Here is a 15,271-nt window from a genome sequence, read left to right on the forward strand (position 1 = left end):
TCGTCGCAACCGCGAGACTTGGGTCGGGCACGGGACAGGGTTTCGGGACAAGGTTCCCATGTACCTAAGTACCTAGGCCGCCGCGGAAGCGGGGATCAAGTCTCGCACGAACCATGCATAATTTGAGTGCACCCGAGCGGCTGGAGCACCACGTGGTCCGTGCTATTACTTCGGTATTGGAACCCGATTAGATGATATAATTCGTACCACGCTTAGTCAATAGATGGAAATGACGGGAACGATCAAATAGAAGGAAGAACACAGGTTTATTTACAGCTATACAAGGCAAAGAGACACAGAGCAGGCACTTAAGCAGTCTTAGGTTATTCCCCAGAAAATGGGCCCGTTCACACTCACAGGGGGAATGAACGAAGGATGGTTCATGCGCTGAACATGCCGGCTTTGTTAATCAGGAACAGCTCACCACGTGTGGCCCTCTGCGGTCACAGCACGTCCCCCGACGATGGCAGGCAGGCAGGCGGGAGGGATCCTCGCAGCGCGTATCTCGAACAAAGGCAGGCAGGAAGATATGCGCGTCTCTCGCCCGGCATGGCGGTCCTTCACAGCGCGATTTATACAACGGCGTGCTTTCACCCTCGTAACTCAACAGAGGATATGCCTCAAGCTCAACCGAGCATTTAACTTGGAACCCAATTCAACACCGCGCACTCTCAGAACTCCCAACTTGGTTCAGCACACCTCTCCCCAGAACTGTCCAACAGAGGACCCCGGCTCATAACTCTTAACTTGGTTCAGCGCACCTCTCCTGAGAACTGTTCAACACCACGCTTCAAACCGATAACTCAAGCTCATCGCATGTCCTCCTCATAACTGGGGTGGGGGGCTCTGCGCAAAGGGTTATATTGCCACGCCCTTAGCCCGCATCGAATGTTCCAAACCACGCCTTTGCCACAGTCGTAAGCCACTCCCCTCGAGCCCTGATTGGCGGCTCGTGCTTACTCGTGCTCGTGTCACTCCCACTTCTCCTGCCCCGCCTTCCTTTGGCCTTGATCGACTTGTTCAGGCCGACCTCGTGGGGTTTCGCGCCAAAAACCAAAGCATAGCGGCATCAGAAGCATTGGAAGGAGACCTAACTCATTATTCTACTCAACGCAAACTAAACATAGGAAAGGTCTACGCTTACACTTACTAAGAAATAACTGAGCTTAAACGAGGCTACATGTTGTAGTCTGATTAACTATGAGGGGGAAATAAACCTTTATTTATAAAAACACAGAACCGCAGCACTACCCCCCTCCCTCGTCAGACTCGGCCCCGAGTCAAAACCAACAAATGAAATGACCGGTTCAGAGAATGACATGCAAAATTACTTTTTCTTTTACATGTGACATATACAGTCATGTGAAAAAGTAAGTACATCCCATGTAAAGTTTTGACTTTTACAACATATTTCAACATACAGCTATTTGATCTTCATTTCAACAATATTGATAGATAAAGGTGATATAATATAACAAATATCATGAAACATTTACATTTTGTAGTCCATTGTATAATTTAAATAAACATAAATGCAAATTCCGCATGTGGAAAAAGTAAGTACACCCCGACATTTATCACTACTTCAAATACCTAAAATTAGAATCAGGTGCACCAGCTCAGGTGCAAATGATTAGAACATTGTCAGAGAGGATCTTGGAGGAACCTGTCTTATTTAAACCTCAGATATTTCGTTTGGTTTGCTCTTTGTTGTTGAAGTGTGTGGCGTCACCATGCCTAGATCAAAAGAGCTCTCTGAGGCCTTCAGAAAGAAGGTTATAGATGCCTACGAGTCTGGGAAGGGATTTAAAAAGATCTCCAAACAATTTGAAATCAATCATTCGACTGTCCGGAAGATCATCTACAAGTGGAGAAGATTCCAAACAACTGCCAACTTGTTCAGGCCAGGCCACCCCAGCAAGTTCAGCCCGAGAGCAGACCGCAACATGCTGAAAGAAGTCTCTAAGGACCCCAGAATGTCATCACGGGACCTACAGGTAGCTCTTGCCACTGTTGATGTTCAAGTGCACAAGTCTACCATTAGAAAGAGGCTGCACAAATTTGATCTACATGGGAGGTGTGCCAGGAGGAAACCTTTGCTGTCCAGAAAGAACATCAGGGTAAGACTATAAAGTTTGCCAATGAACACCTAGGCAAAGACCAGCACTTCTGGAACAATGTGCTCTGGACAGATGAGTCAAAGGTAGCGCCATTTGGCCACAGAACCAGAAGACATGTTTGGTGAAAACCAAAGACAGCATTTGACCACAAGAACCTGATACCAACTGGAAAGCATGGTGGTGGAAATGTTATGGTTTGGGGCAGCTTTGCTGCATCGGGGCCTGGGCAGCTCACCATCACATAATCCACTATGAATTCTTCATTGTACCACAGGGTGCTTGAGGATAATGTGAGGCCATCTGTCAGAAAGTTGAAGCTCAACCGAAGGTGGCCCTTGCAACATGACAATGAACCTAAACATACCAGTAAATCCACCAAGGAATGGCTGAAAAGAAAGAAATGGAGGGTTCTGGAATGGCCAAGTCAAAGCCCGGATCTAAATCCCATCGAGATGTTGTGGGGGATTTGAAACGAGCTGTGCATGCAAGAAACCCCTCAAACATCGCACAGCTGAAAGAATTCTGCATTGGAAGAGTGGGCAAAAATTTCTCCCAGTCGATGTCAGAGACTGGTAGACAGTTATAAGAAACGCCTACTTGAGGTTGTTTCTGCCGAAGGGGTCAATACCACCTATTAGAGCCAAGGGTGTACTTACTTTTTCCACATGCGAAATTTGCATTTATGTTTATTTAAATTATACAATGGACTACAAAATGTAAATGTTTCATGATATTTGTTATATTATATCACCTTTATCTATCAATATTGTTGAAATGCAGATCAAATAGCTGTATGTTGAAATATGTTGTAAAAGTCAAAACTTTGCTTTTTCACGTGACTGTAGGTGTGGTTCCCCCTAACATTTACTCTAACCCGTGTATGCGACAGTTTTAAAACACTAGATATGTCCCCCCCTATTGCGTTGAGTAGCTATCTAACAGAATCACGCCCACAACTAACCGAATTGCGGAATTTGTCAAACTAAACACATAGCCGGTGTGCAACATTTTTATATTTACAAGCACAAAAAAACATAATTTATTTACAAATCTACGACCCAGGACCTTTCCTTTTTGGAAGAGAAGATTGGAGAGGAGAGAAAGCACAGCAAAAACACAACACACTTATAAATCATGACATTTGCTGCTTGATTCTTGCTTCTTGCATATTCTGTGTGCATATATCAAACCGGCTAGCCCCCGGACCGGCATACAGGCCATTTTTGATCTTCAGGGCTACATAAACTTCCAAATCTTCTCGTCCCTAGCACACCATAATAAAAATGCACAAAAAATGCTTTTATTTCATTCCATTGCTAGGCTGGGCCAAGCTCATGTGGTCCGACTGCGTGACATTAATGCCACTCAAAACAAGTGGTCCGAAGATGCAAGGTGATTTTGCAGCAAAGTGCTGCACAGCAGAGGTGCAAGGCCACAACGCTTGTGGTCCATAGTGTGTGTAGTGCAGCAAAGGGTTTGCGGCAGCAAAGTGCTGCACAGGTGTAGCAAAGTTACTTCAAAAGGATACGGCAGCAAAGTGCTGCGCCGTTCGGCTGCACGGATGTAGCAATGTGCAGCAAGGATGCTGCACAGATGTGACAAGGTGCAGCAGGGATGCTGCACAGGTCGCTGGTGCTGCACAGTTCCACCTCCAAAATGGTCCTGGGGTGGGGGGAGAGACAAAGCACGACCAGCAAAGCGGAAAGGGCGCAACGGCACACAGCATAACAAGGTAATGCAATGCGAGGGGCGCAGAAGAGCGAGCAGAGCAGGCTCACCCCTAACCGTCCATACCCCTCCCACCGTCGGCTTACACTACCCTAGCCCTCCCTGTATTTACAAATTCGTCTCTACGTCCTGTCTCCCATATCCCCCTCTAATCCAAATTCGTCTCCCAATCCCTCCCAAGAAGGAAGGAATGGAACCAACACAATGTCACATTACGTCGTGATGCATCTTTACCATTCAAACGGTTCACAGAGTCCTGGTGTGGAGCTTCGTCCTCCTAGTTGACTGGCTGTGGATGGTGCGAAGGGATTTCTCTTCCTAACTACTCTACTGACATTTACTCTTAAACTACCCGGGGTCGTACCTTGCCAATCGGCCTCTTTAAACTATGTGGTTCTAAAAACCCGAATTCCCATTGTCCACCCTGTGGTGCTCTTCAAAATTTGGGTCTCACTCCCGCAAATTTTCATACGGTGCCCTTGCACAATTTCGGTGCTGGGTCGTGTGGCTCTACCAGCAGGTCTACCTTCCTGCGCACCTCCGCCACTGAAGTCGCCACCCGAGCTTACCTGCTCCTGCGACTACCTAAACTGGGGAAGGCCCCTCCTGGCACTTTACCCCCTGATGCCCACCTTGGCATTGGGCAACCCGGGTCCTCTCCTGGGATCCTCGGGCCCCACTCACACTACAACTAACCGGCTCCCAGAGCCTACCTGCGGCCTCACCTGGCCGACAAACTACTAGTGGCGGAGTGCCCCAATAACCATACGCACCAATTAAACCACACGCCCAGCCATTCCACATACTCATGCACCCAACAAAAACCCTACTTTCCACTGCCCGCACCACAGGTGTCAATATCCATACAAATTTTGCCTATGCCCTCTACCTGGCTTTACACTACCAACCCGGGGCGTCCGTGAATGGGTTCCATCTCCCATCATTCACTCCTACGCACCATGCATTCCACACCTTCTATTCCACACCAAGCATTCCACACCACTTATTCACACACCATTTATGTCACACACCTTTTGTCTTGCACACCTTTTGTGCTCACACACATTTTTCCTCGCACACCTCAAACACAATACCACTTATTTTACTCACAATTCCTCACCAAGCACACAGCATCATCTACCTAACTGCTTCCCCTACAACTCGTGCTCCCCGTCATCCCGTTACACTATGCACTCCCTTCGTCATTAACAACCATCTAAACTACCTACGTCCCCACTATAGTTCAGATGTCACTACTTAAATCTCATGTCCCTAAGGTCTTCTAATTCTCTATCAGTATCCTAGCCCTCCCTCGGCTAGCTTCGGTGCCCCATGGAGGTAACCATTGCTGGCACCTCCATGTGCCTATCACTGCCATCCTCCTAAACTAATGCTCATGGGCCCTGACCGTGTGAGGAATGGTGGCACCACCATTCCTCCACGTAGGGTACACTACTCTCATCCGTCCGCTACACTTGAGCCTCTCCATGTGGATGTTCTTTGTCATGGCTCGGCCTCGGAGGCCCGAGCGATCCATTCGGGTGGTTGGTCGCCTGTATGTGGTGTCCGTCCGGAATTTTCGATCCAAAGGGGGAGGTATTGATGGGCCGAGATGCATGGCTCCATCCCTGCGCGGGGTCTCACGGTCCCACGCATGATGACCCAACCGACCACGGTCGGAGCACCGCACCCGGTAGGGTGCGCGGCTCCGAAATCTCCTACCTCCCCTTGAACCTCGCCGATTGCCTTTGCCGCCACGGCACGGCACCAACCATACAGTGCGGGGGCTGGGACGAATCGTGCACGTCGTTCCTTGTGAAACCACCATGGCCACCATCCCAGCCGGTCCCTGCTGCACACAACTCACCGGGGGCTCACGTCGGCTATCCGTCCCGCTAAACGCTACCCCGGTCGGTGTTGATGCTTGAGCCGCGTCCTCACACCTCGTGACCCACTCCGCACTCGCACACCCGGGCGTCCCCGCGCCTCCCATACACTCCGTTACCGCACACTCTCCTTCCAAATCCTCTGGTGTGCATTCTCCCTCACACTCCATACTCGTACCCGCACACCTAGGCGCACTCACGCCTTTCACACACTTCAGTACACACTTTTCCCGCACACAGTCTGGTGTGCATTCTTCCTCCACGCACTCTTTTACCGCACAACCAGGTGCGCACTCTCTCGTTACACACTCCGAAACACCCCCGGGTATGCACTCCTGCACACACTCTGCAACACGCTCTGGTGTGCACTCCTGCACACACTCTGTAACACACTCTTCCATTATGCTCTCCGTCACCGCACACTCTTTTTCCACACTCTCAGGTGTGCACTCCTCCTTCACACACTCAATCCTCGCACACTCTGGCGCACACTTTTCTCGCTCACACCTCGGCGCACACTCTCTCTCGTACTTCATGCCATTCGCCCTCGTAACACCGCACAATGGACCTTCCGCGACCGCCCGGGTTTCATCTCTGCCCCAAGCGCGCCAAAAACCCGTTCGCGCCAAACACATTCGCGCCATTATTTCTCACCTCGGGGTCCTCCTTCCCCGGCTTCTTCGCCAGCACCTGTAAACCTTTATTGGGGTTAGCAAGCATGGCATCACGGTGTGAATACAGACTTTGTGTGCATTCCATTACCTTCTCCCGTGATTTGTTCTCCGATTCTACCGTCTCCTCGGCCCCAATTTCAATCATTTTTTTCCCTCGACGACCACCGGCGCCCATGAAATTTATTTTTCCAATTTGACGATCGCTGGTTTTTCTACACCCCACGTCGCGATTTCCATAGCCCCCGTCAATTTGGCTGTGCTCTGCTCAAGCTCGCTCCCCACGCGTTCCTCACCCTGCTTCACCTTGTCGCGCGCCACCGCGACCTTCCCGTTCAACCTGCGCCCAATGTCCTCCCCCGCTTTTTTCATGTTCCTTTTTGACGCTGCCATCATTTCCTCTAATTCCCGGGTGGATTTGTCCCCCATTTCTTTCAATTCCCGGGTGGATTTGTCCCCCATTTCTTTCAATTCCCGGGTGGATTTGTCCCCCATTTTTTTCATGCTATCACTCATTCCTCGAATTTCGTCCTTTTGGGCATCCATTTTATCCTCCGTCTTGATCATATAGGCCCTCATTTGTGCCATAAATAATTGCATGTCCCCTGACACCGCGGGCCCAGCTTCCGCCGCCACGTGCGAGGCGCCGCCATTTTCTTCGCCAGCTGCCGCACCCTCATCAATTTCCTCTTTTCTACCAACCCTTCCTGTTGGTCCTGGGTCATTAATTCCTCTTCTTCTACCCCCACCTGCATTTGACCGCCTTGGCCAGCCATGGTACGAATATAATTTGGGTTTTAAACTAAATTTCGTTCGCTCGTAATTTCGAGTGCGTGAAGCGCACTCCAGGTCCAATCCCACTCCCGGACACCAAATGTTACAGTTTCGCGCGACCCTCGTTCCCTTACCAAGGGGAGATTAAGCCCCTTGTTCTCCTTGGGTCGTCGCAACCGCGAGACTTGAGTCGCCACTTCCGGTCGGACGCGGGACAGGGTTTCGGGACAAGGTTCGCATGTACCTAAGTACCTACACCGCCGCAGAAGCGGGGATCAAGTCTCGCACGAACCACGCGTAATTTGAGTGCACCCGAGCGGATGATGCACCACGTGGTCCGTGCTATTACTTCGGTATTGGAACCCGATTAGAGCGATATAATTCGTACCACGCTTAGTCAAAAGATGGAAATGACGGGAACTATCAAATAGAAGGAAGAACACAGGTTTATTTACAGCTATACAAGGCGAAGAGACACAGAGCAGGCACTTAAGCAGTCTTAGCTTATTACCCTGACAATGGGCCCGTTCACACTCACAGGGGGAATGAAGGAAGGATGGTTCATGCGCTGAACGTGCCGGCTTTGTTGTTCAGGAACAGCTCGCCCGGCGTGGCCCTCTGCGGTCACAGCACGTCCCCTGACGAAGGCAGGCAGGCAGGCGGGAGCGATCCTCGCAGCGCGTATCTCGAACAAAGGCAGGCAGGAAGATATGCCCGTCTCTCGCCCGGCACGGCGATCCTTCACAGCGCGATTTATACAACGGCACGCTTTCACCCTCGTAACTCAACAGAGGATCTGCCTCAAGCTCAACCGAGCATTTAATTTGTAACCCAATTCAACACCGCGCACTCTCAGAACTCCCAACTTGGTTCAGCGCATCTCTTCTCAGAACTGTTCAACAGAGGACCCCGGCTCATAACTCTTAACTTGGTTCAGCGCACCTCTCCTCAGAACTGTTCAACACCGCGCTTCAAACCGATAACTCAAGCTCATCGCATGTCCTCCTCATAACTGAGGTCCCGTCCCTTCACTGGGGTGGGGGGGGGGGGGCTCTACGTAAAGGGTTATATTGCCACGCCCTTAGCCCGCATCGAATGTTCCAAACCACGCCTTTGCCACAGTCGTAAGCCACTCCCTTCGAGCCCTGATTGGCGGCTCGTGCTTACTTGTGCTCGTGTCACTCCCACTTCTCCTGCCCCGCCTTCCTTCGTCCTTGATCGACTTGTTCTGGTCGACCTCGTTGGGTTTCGCGCCAAAAACCAAGGCATAGCGGCATCAGAAGCATTGGAAGGAGACCTAACTCTCATTATTCTACTCAACGCAAACTAAACATAGGAAAGGTCTACGCTTACACTTACTAAGAAATAACTGAGCTTAAACGAGGCTACATGTTGTAGTGTGACTAACTATGAGGGGGAAATTAACCTTTATTTGTAAAAACACAGAACCGCAACAATATATATATATATATATATATATATATATATATATATATATATATATATATATATATATATATTTATATATATCTTTTCCAAAACGCTATAAATCCATTTGGAGCATTTTGTGTAAAATGAGAATTTCTGCACAGCAAAGAAAATAAAGCAAACTTCCTTTTTTTCTGTTTCAATGTTTAATATGCAAATATTAGAACATATCAAAGAACAAACTGAAAATCTAGTAATCTTTTTTCACAACAAATTAACAAAAATAATGAAGTTTTTTTCCAAAACGCTATATATCCACTGTGTGACAGTTCTTAAAAAACACCACAAGTCCAATGATGGACGTTTCTCAATGTCAGACTTGCATTGGAATGCAGGTCAGCCCTGTCCGGGCTCTTCATCACTGCTGGCTGCATCAGCCTCGCTCACCACTGACAAAGCAGAATCATAGAACGCCCGGACTTCGTCTGACGCTCCTATTTCCGCAAGGAGTGAAAACACATCATGCTTCTTCGCCTCTTTTACAGTGGTCTGCATTGGTAATGGATCAGGTCTGAATTCAGCCCATTTCTTGCCCCGTTTCAAAACACTGTGGTGGCAGTATTCAGCACTGTAGGAGGTTTTAAAACCCACTTGGCCATTTGTGAATTCTAGCATGCGGGCCTCACTAATTTTGAAGGTTTTCTTCGTCCTCACATGATGTTTGGTTGCTGATCGGTAATCAAACGACTGCCAGTCCTTTCCATACACGTAGACATTCCCAAATGTTTTCAAAATTGAGCAGTACTCTTCTGGGAGCAGGATGGTGTCCACTTTCCTAACTCTCTGTTCAATTCTCCCAAATACTCTATCTGCTGGTAAAAAGCTGTGCCCCCTAATTGGAAAGGTGTACTCAATCCTGAGACCAGGAATTGTTTGCTGAAGTGCCAAGAGCATGGATGCCATATTCATATTCTTATTTTGTCCAAAACATGAATCGCTGAACAAGCGAAGGCTTTTTTTCTCCCGAAGCGGACCATTGAGTGGGTGGCGGAAGCAATGATCCAGTGTGGAAGCTGTCATATTGCTGTCCTTTTTGTTTTGATTTTCCAGCCAGACATAAAGGTGGACATCCTCCTTGAGCTGTTTGCTCTCCTTACCATGATGCACAACAACACCAAACAGGTAAAGGTAGAGTTGTCTGGAATAATAGGCTTGGCCTATTGGTGTTTTGGGCAAAATTAGATTTTGCATCATGTCGAAGCAAACAGTCACGGAGTCCTCTTCGTCCCTTCCCAGCTGGTCATAGAATGCTCGTGCTCTTCGCCGATGCAAAATGAACAAGGCTGTTTCATTTTGCTTTTCAGCTTCTGACATGTTTGGATCCTTTATTCTCATCCTGTATTTGGCACAATTGGAACAGGCATCTGTGGCAGGATGGCCAAAGCCAAGGTTGAATTGGGATGAGAAAACAGAATAGTACAGAGAGTAGCTGGTTTGGGCGTGGTTTTGTGCCTCAAACAGCTGGTGCATTTTGTGCACACTCAAGTCAGTGGGGAGATATTTTCGCCCTGGAGCCCCCGTATGGCCGTAATGACTGGCCCTGCAGGTGAATGTTCCAATGTGATTGGAGATCAGATCCCTCTTGCTGTTGTTGATGTCTACTTTTCGGGCGCCTCCCCTTCTTTCTGGGCGAGCCTCAGCAGTCTCCGCGTAATATCGGGCCACCCGGGACACTCTGTCCTTGCTGATCCCTGAAAAAATCAAAAGAATAATGCAATACCTGGTATAAAATGGCTAATATCGTATGGGGTGCAGGGGATCAATCTTGTGGAACCGATAGACAGAAATAATTTTGACTGTGGCTGTTTTAATCAGCCCAGCAAGGTTGCAACCACCTCGATTCCGACGTACAATCTGCCTGGAGATGCTGTGAATCGGTGCTAATAATTTTTTTATGCATGATCATCGCTGACATACGTGGATTATGTAAATATTTTTAATGTTATCTGTGGTGGAGAATCTGGGTGCATGCATAATGGTGTGCAAATAGTAAACGCGAATAACATTCAATGAGCTTCCAGATGAAAGATATCTGCAATGAAAACAATACAAAAACTCACCCAGTACTGAGACGCATGTGTCTTTACAAACAGGAAGCTTGTCTGGGTGGTTCACCATCAGCAGACTGAACTGCGCGGAAACATTCCTGTTTTTCCTTCTGCCAACTGTATCCACCTTCTTGCGATGCCGCTTAACAGACGTGATTGTCATCAGCTGCAGAAATTCCCTGTCCTGATCTGCTTTCTTTGAGTTTCCGTATAATTTGTCAAAGTTCAGTCTGAGATCGTCTTCTGTGAGCTTATCAGCATGACAACGATTTTAATTTTTTCCAGCGGTGTGTTTACATGCCACAGTTGGAACTTTACCAGCACCAGAATGGCGAATTTTTTTAGCTTTTTCCCGTTCATGGTTGTCCTTATTCAACTTACGCTTTCTTCCTCCCGGTGAAAGCACCACTGCTTCGTCCATCCCATCAAAACTGTCCATTTTACAGAAAATTACGTCCAAGAAAATGACGCCACAGTCAAACAACGGAAGTCGCCATGTTGTGGAAAATTCCCCGGTTCCGGTTTGGAATAAAAGTGGCATGGCGTTTGTCGCACTTTGCAAAAAAGATCTAAACTGGGCTGCGTAAACTAACGGGAGATATCACGTTTTGAGAAAAAACGAATGTGTGATATTGACCGACTATCTGTTCACGAATGTTGGAGCTGGTAATCGCTTTTTTTTTTTTTGGGCGTTTATCGCGTTTTGGAATAGAGCTCTTCATATACTACTGTGTTCAAAAAGTATCCGACCTTTATTTTTCGTGCGTAAAAAAAAGAAGCTAGGGAGGCGTTGATTGGTGCACGTATGTAGGCGATCCTAATGCGCACGCGTGAATTTTTTCCCACCTGCAGAAGCTGTCATTCGACGGCAGACCGCCGATGAGTGAGGACATGTAAGTGAGCGCCGTCGGATTTTCGTTTTTGACAAAATGACGGAAAAACTTGAACAACGCTACTGCATCAAATTTTGTGTTTTTTGGCCTCGGGGATGTTGGATGCTTCCATTGTGATGACTGCAACTTGGTTTCTGGGTCGTACCCATAAACCCAGGACTCATCGCCAGTGATCACTGTGTTGAGGAAGCTGGGATCGCTGTTCACAGTCTCCAGCATGTCCTGTGCGATCTCCAAACGGAGTTGCTTCTGCTCAATCGTTAGCAGCTTTGGTACGAACTTCGCTGAGATTCTCCTGAAGCCCAAATCCTCCTTCATAATGGAATGAACGGTGTTGAATCTTGCGGATCGTTTCCACTTGGGAATCGCCAAGCTTTACACAAAATTTGATGCAGTAGCGTTGTTCAAGTTTTTCCGTCATTTTGTCAAAAACGAAAATCCGACGGCGCTCGCTTACATGTCCTCACTCATCGGCGGTCTGCCGTCGAATGACAGCTTCTGCAGGTGGGGAAAAATTCACGCGTGCGCATTAGGATCGCCTACATACGTGCACCAATCAACGCCTCCCTAGCTTCTTTTTTTTACGCACGAAAAATAAAGGTCGGATACTTTTTGAACACACTACGTATATATATATATATATATATATATATATATATATATATATATATATATATATATATATATATATATATATATATATATATATATATATATATATTAACTGGAATTCTTCAATTAACTGGAATATATATATACACATACATACATACATCGGAAGTTTTAATTGCTAATTCAATGTTCAAAGCACTTTAGTGGTTTTGGACAATATAATTACACGTCTTAGAAAACCTTCATTATTCTTTTATGTGGATGTTAACTGTCAACTGGGTAGGTGTGGGAAATGCTCTGAGAAAACCAATAATCATGGCATAAATGTCAAAATATTTAGTGATCCCTTCAGACTAACTCGGTCTGCTTACTTTTTTACCCATTTTAGCTCGAAATGAATCCAGGTTATTTGTAACCTTATTCTCTTCAGCTTCCAAAGTTGCTTCCTTCAGAGAGTGTGTTCTGCTATCTTCCAGTACAAGGCTTGGCTCTGAAATTCGATATCTATTCTCTCAGGAATTTGATGTCAGTGTATCATCCATTTACAATACCTTGCTACTCAATCTTCCTCTCTCAAAATAAAAAGGACATTTCCAGAATGTTCTATTCTACGTTTCCATGGATGTTTCCGTGGCATAATACTTGACTTTACACTGCTAAAGATAATACCTCCATTGTAATTTAAATCTCATACACCCTTCATTCTTTGTTTGTGATCCACCCAACACTCCCTATGAAATAATAATTTTTCTCCTTTGAAGGTTTAATTTACGAGCTTCAAAGAACCAAGCTGGAATAAAATTACTCCCATTGTCATGAAAAATTGCTCAACTGACTTTCACAAATAGATTTCATGGAAATTTTCTCAAAGCCTTGCTCTTTGTCAGCGAGGATAGGTTATTCAACAAAGATCATATCGAGCCTGCCATGAGTTTTCCACTCGGTCTCACTCAATGAAATGGGATACAAGTCCAATATCTGATCCTGAGTTTCACCCGAGACCTTATTTGTAGTGGGCCAGGACTCTGATTCAGACTGGAGGCATACTTGGAATCATGGCCTCTCAACTCGAGACCCAACTGGATTTCCTGAATTTCCTGCATCACAAACATTGAAGCCATCATTTCACTGACGTAGTTGAACAGCATAACTTGTGTGTACTTATACAGCCACGTGAAAAAGTAAGTACACCCAATGTAAAGTTTTGACTTTTTCAACATATTTCAACATACAGCTATTTGATCTTCATTTCAACAATATTGATAGATAAAGGTGATATAATATAACAAATATCATCAAACATTTACATTTTGTAGTCCTTTGTATAATTTAAATAAACATAAATGCAAATTTCGCATGTGGAAAAAGTAAGTACACCCTTGGCTCTAATAGGTGGTATTGCCCCCTTTGGCAAAAACAACCTCAAGTAGGCGTTTCTTATAACTATCTACCAGTCTCTGACATCGACTGGGAGTAATTTTTGCCCACTCCTCCAATGCAGAATTCTTTCAGCTGTGCGATGTTTGAGGGGTTTCTTGCATGCACAGCTCGTTTCAAATCCCCCCACAACATCTGAATGGGATTTAGATCCAGGCTTTGACTTGGCCATTCCAGAACCATCCATTTCTTTCTTTTCAGCCACTCCTTGGTGGATTTACTGGTATGTTTAGGGTCATTGTCATGTTGCAAGGTCCACCTTGGGTTGAGCTTCAACTTCCCGACAGATGGCCTCACATTATCCTCAAGCACCCTCTGGTACAATGTAGAATTCATAGTGGATTCTATGATGGTGAGCTGCCCAGGCCCTGATGCAGCAAAGCTGCCCCAAACCATAATATTTCCACCACCATGCTTTACAGTTGGTATCAGGTTCTTGTGGTCAAATGCTGTCTATGGTTTTCGCCAAACATGTCTTCTGGTACTGTGGCCAAATAGCTCTACCTTTGACTCATCTGTCCAGAGCACATTGTTCCAGAAGTGCTGGTTTTTGCCGAGGTGTTCATTGGCAAACTTTAGTCTTGCCCTGATGTTCTTTCTGGACAGCAAAGGTTTCCTCCTGGCACACCTCCCATGTAGATCAAATTTGTTCAGCCTCTTTCTAATGGTAGACTCGTGCACTTTGACATCAACAGTGGCAAGAGCTACCTGTAGGTCCCTTGATGACATTCTGGGGTTCTTAGAAACTTCTTTCAGCATCTTGCGGTCTGCTCTCGGGCTGAAGTTGCTGGGGTGGCCTGGCCTGAACAAGTTGGCAGTTTGGAATCTTCTCCACTTGTAGATGATCTTCTGGACAGTCGAATGATTGATTTCAAATTGTTTGGAGATCTTTTCAAATCCCTTCCCAGACTGGTAGGCATCTATAACCTTCTTTCTGAAGGCCTCAGAGAGCTCTTTTGATCTAGGCATGGTGACGCCGCACACTTCAACAACAAAGAGCAAACCAAACGAAATGTCTGAGGTTTAAATAAGACAGGTTCCTCCAAGATCCTCTTTAACGATGTTCTAATCATTTTCACCTGAACTGGTGCACCTGGTTCTAATTTTAGGTATTTGAAGTAGTGATAAATGTCGGGGTGTACTTACTTTTTCCACATGCGAAATTTGCATTTATGTTTATTTAAATTATACAAAGGACTACAAAATGTAAATGTTTCATGATATTTGTTATATTATATCACCTTTATCTATCAATATTGTTGAAATGAAGATCAAATAGCAGCTGTATGCCAGCTGTATGTTGAAATTCCAGCTGTATGTTGAAATATGTTGAAAAAGTCAAAACTTTACATGGGGTGTACATACTTTTTCACGTGACTGTATATAACGTACAACAGTTATGCAGCAATTCTCAGGAAGAACCTCCTGTTTGTGTGTAGTTTATGTTTTTTTAATTTTATTTTGTTTCAATAAATTTCAATTCGAACAGTAAACATCTTACCTTGTTTACTTTTCATAAATATGCATACCTTGCTGTTTATTCACCCATTGATTGGGTGTAGAAATTACAATTTCAATTAAACAGTTTAAGATTAATAAAGTATCTTATTAAGC

The 15,271-nt window shown here is 45.9% G+C and overlaps 1 protein-coding gene across 1 annotated transcript in view; it reads left to right on the forward strand.

Annotated features, from left to right (window-relative positions):
* Positions 1 to 15,271, forward strand: part of CSMD3 (CUB and Sushi multiple domains 3) — a 1,283,181-nt gene that overhangs the window by 907,731 nt on the left and 360,179 nt on the right.

The sequence above is a fragment of the Myxine glutinosa genome, chromosome 11 (genome assembly GCF_964187855.1).
Source record: "Myxine glutinosa chromosome 11, kmMyxGlut1.1, whole genome shotgun sequence".
Taxonomy (NCBI): domain Eukaryota; kingdom Metazoa; phylum Chordata; class Myxini; order Myxiniformes; family Myxinidae; genus Myxine; species Myxine glutinosa.